Source organism: Poromitra crassiceps, assembly GCF_964638095.1.
Source record: "Poromitra crassiceps genome assembly, chromosome: 9".
Taxonomy (NCBI): Eukaryota; Metazoa; Chordata; class Actinopteri; order Beryciformes; family Melamphaidae; genus Poromitra; species Poromitra crassiceps.
In genome coordinates, this window is record NC_139630.1 from 28,239,344 (window position 1) to 28,243,649 (window position 4,306).

The window sequence follows — 4,306 nt, forward strand, 5'->3', positions numbered from 1 at the left end:
CCCGCTGGTCAGCTTAAGCATGACAAATGTTCTTCCGTGTCCGGGCATACTTGCGTATCTACAAACTCCCCATACAGTACAATAGGTGGCGATATAAGGACCTAGTTGGCTTGCGATCCGCCAATGAACACAACAAAGAAGGAGAGTAGGCTAACGTTCATCATGTTACATTTCAACATTTTGGAGTGGATTACCGGTATGTGGATAGTATTGGAGTGGACGTGCAGTTTATCCTCTGGTTTGGACTTTTGTTTCTGTGATCTACTACAAGAGGTAAATACATGTTTGTGTATTGTTTTCTATACAGCACACTGTACTGAGTACAGTGACAAACTTCAAATGTATAGTGGAAAAGCGAATTGTGTTGCTAATTGCGAGTAGCCGTTAGCATTAGTGTTTGCTTTCTTACCCAAGCGTTTGGCCTTGCACTTTTTGGCCAGCGCAAGCGGGCCCTATATCTGGCTTTGTCCAGTCCAATTTGCGTGCCGATTTGAGTGCCGATGCTCGTGAACGCGTAATCGTGCTGGCCATATGCTAGGTCCCGACCTAGTTTTAAATTGTCCTCACATTCGTTGAGTTTGGACGATGATCTCTGGGGCCCACCTGTCGCAGGCCCACTCCTTTCCGCCATCTGCCAGTCCCACCTCCAGCTAGAGGCTTCGTTCTGATGTCTCGGGGACTGAAAGCTCCTCTCCCATATCTCTGACACGCTCTTGGAGCCAAACGTCACAGGAGTTCCTGAGAAGCTGCAGGTTAAATACCAAAGAGCCAAATTCTGGTAGGAAAAGTCGGCCAAAGATCTGCCCCAGGCTGTCTATCAGCCAAGACATCAGCGTGAAGCCTCTTACCTGCAGACAGGTCTGGCAGGAGGAGGAAGAGGGTGGGCCCAGATCATACCTGCTGGAGGGGAAATTCTACTGACTGATTACCAGAGTACCTCCAATGTAAGAATAACCACTGAGTTTAAAGTCTCACTCTATAGTCCATATTTCATATGTGAACCACTTAATCAGTCATCTGGTAACCAGTCACATAAAGGTTATTATCAACTATAAAATGGTTATGTTTTATGGGACTGTTATGCCCCCTCTAGTGTTGTGTGTTAATGGTACATCCCAGCACGCAATAGCGATTGTAGTGGTACATTCTGCCATTAGTTGCAATACAGATCTATAGTGTACACACACACACACACACACACACACACACACACACACACACACCTGCTAACAGTCCTCTGTGTGGTTATTGCCGGACCTAGGAGGGCCGGCCTAGAAGAACCTCAGGGGCTTACTGACTGACTGACTGACTGATTGACTGACTCACTCACTCACTCACTCACTGACTGACTGACTGACTGACTGACTGACTGACTGACTGACTGACTCACTGACTCACTGACTCACTCACTGACTCACTCACTCACTGACTCACAAGACTGACTCACAAGCCTGACTGAAAGACACATAGTTCCCAATGATACTAGGTTCCAGCATGGTGGAGGTTTGTGGGACCCAAATTGCAGTTAAAAACCCATTCAGGCACTGAACAAGTTTTATTACTGCAAATTAGGCAAGAAACTTGAGTGGGATTTGGATTTGTACAGTGGGCCGCCAGTCGCCCATCACAGGTCTAAGTAGCCCTTCCAGAGCTGTAGAGTGGAGTCAAGTGATGGTGTAATGACAGCCACGAGTGTTCCTCCACAGCTCTGCTTTCATTACGCCATCATCATCTCCATTCATCTCAATAGCTGGCATGCACGGCACAGCAGGGTACGTCTGGGATATGGGTACTGTAGCTGGCTAGCACTGCTACCAGCCTCTCTTTAAGCCTGTGTGCATTATAAACATATCTGTTCTCGTCAATGTGCAATCTGTTGTCAGTAGTGGAAGCTAAAAGTCGACATAGTTAAAATGCAAAATTGATGATCAAAAGTGTAATTTGGATAGCTGGACGAGCTGGAGGCAGTGATGGGTCGTTAGAGCAATATCTGGCCTTTTTTCATCTTTTATTAAATATCAGATAGCGGCGGCCAGTCAGTATCATTCCCCCCCTGACCACAGCTACATAAAAACATTCTGTAAAAAAAACTGCACAGATTCTTTTTCTTTGCCATTTTATTTTTATTTTCATTTAATTGCTCAATTGATTTTTTTGTTAATTAATTAATTTAGAGATAGTAATGTACCCCATGCTATTTTTGCCATGTACATTTTCAAATGTAAAGAATAAAATTGGTTTCAGTCTTGAAAAAATAAATAAATCCATACAAAAAATATCAGTTCATTGTTGGCCTTCAAAAACCCATATGAATTTACCTTCAGGTGTTTGCCCATCTGTAAACACAAACACTCTCTGCCTCTCACTCTGCATGTGAAGCAGTAGGCCCACATGATGAAATCCAAGCATAGAATTAGAATATGTAGACAGGGTAGTCTATGTCCTGGTGTATCCTGATAATCATCTTTGTCAGCCTCAAATGCCATTGAACTTTGATCCTTTCATCACGTGTGAACAGTGCTTGATGTAGACAGGTTTAACGCAGACAGGGATCAGAAGGAGTTCAGCAGAACCACGTGGAAAGTTCAGCCAGTTTAAATGCAAAGGAAACACGTGAGTGAGTGAGCTCTCTGAGTCACAGGCTTTTTAACCAATGCTGATTTCCATGAAGACACCATCATATGTTTCATTACGTACGGTAGACCAGCCACATGGCTATTACAGCGTTCATTTGAGTGGAACTCTCTCTCTCAGCTGGAGTCATGGGCGGTCCATCTATAGCCGAGTAGCTGCTCGGACTAAATCCAGTTGGACACTGTGGCTATTACAGATATGATTGGATAATTGTAATGACAATGAGTGGGTCTGAATGGGGAAATTGGATATTTAAACTGGGAGATTTCCACATGAGATCATCATTGTCTGTCTCTCTCTCCCCCTTCTCTCTCTCTCTCTCTCTCTCTCTCTCTCTCTCTCTTTCTCCCTCTCCCACCCCTATCTCTTCCCTCCTTCTCAACCATAGTCTTATTCTACCTCTCTCTCTCTCTCTCTCTCTCTCTCTCTCTCTCTCTCCTTCACTCTTTTTTTCTTCCATTTTGCCTCCATCCCTTCCTCTTTCACCCTCTCACTCTCCCCCCTGCAGCCTTCTCTCCTCTCTCTCTCTCTCTCTCTCTCTCTCTCTCTCTCTCTCTCCGAGCCCTAAGTAGCCACAAATGGTCCCTAATAGCCTCCAATGAAGATGAATTGATCGTTGTGCTGAATTGAATCGATGGGAGAGATTGCCTCTGCCGGTACACGGTGGAATTCTGCGCAGGCCAGCGAGCGCGCCTGTAATCAAGTTAACAATAAACCACCATCGCTTTGGTTTTTATTAGGAGAATAAAGTTTACGATGATTACGGGGACAGAAAAAATGACGCTTTCGAAATTAAAAGTCTGCGGAGAGAGATGGGGCCATATATTTACCTCCTTGTTGTGGCTGGGATGGATTTGCTCCAAAGTTGCTACTCAAGTCGTGATGCATCAAGTCTGACTCATGCTGTCTGTGTTGGACATTCTCTCACTTCTTCTCTCCGGTATTCTCTCTCATCCCTCCCTGCTTTTTTTCCACTCCTCCTCCTCCTCCTCCCTTCCTCCAGCATCTCTTCCTCTCTCTCTCTCTCTCTCTCCCTCTCTCTCTCTCTCTCTCTCTCTCCTCCCTCTCTCTCTCCCCCCCCCTCTCTCTCTCCCTCCCTCTCTCTCCCCCCCTCTCTCTCTCTCTCTCCCTCCCCCTCTATCTCTCTCCCTCCCTCTCTCTCTCCCTCTCTCTCTCTCCCTCCCTCTCTCTCTCTCTCTCTCTCCCTCCCTCTCTCTCTCATCCCTCCCTGCTTTTTTCCACTCCTCCTCCCTTCCTCCAGCATCTCTTCCTCTCATCTCCCTCTCTCTCCCCCCCCCCTCTCTCTCTCCCTCCCTCTCTCTCTCTCTCTCTCTCCCTCCCCCCCTCTCTCTCTCCCTCCCTCTCTCTCCCTCTCTCTCTCTCTCTCTCTCTCTCTCTCCCTCTCTCTCTCATCCCTCCCTGCTTTTTTTCCACTCCTTCCTCCAGCATCTCTTCCTCTCATCTCCCTCTCTCTCTCTCTCTCTCTCTCTCTCTCTCTCTCTCTCCCTCTCTCTCTGTGTCGTCTATAATGGGATGAGCAGGAGAATTTGATCAGCAGTTTTTTAAAGGTCACGGAACCGAGCGAAACTCCCAGCCAAGCGCCGAGGGAACGAGGGAGGGGGGAGAGAGAATGGAAGCCGGGAAGGAGGGACACGGGGGGGGGGGGGAGGAG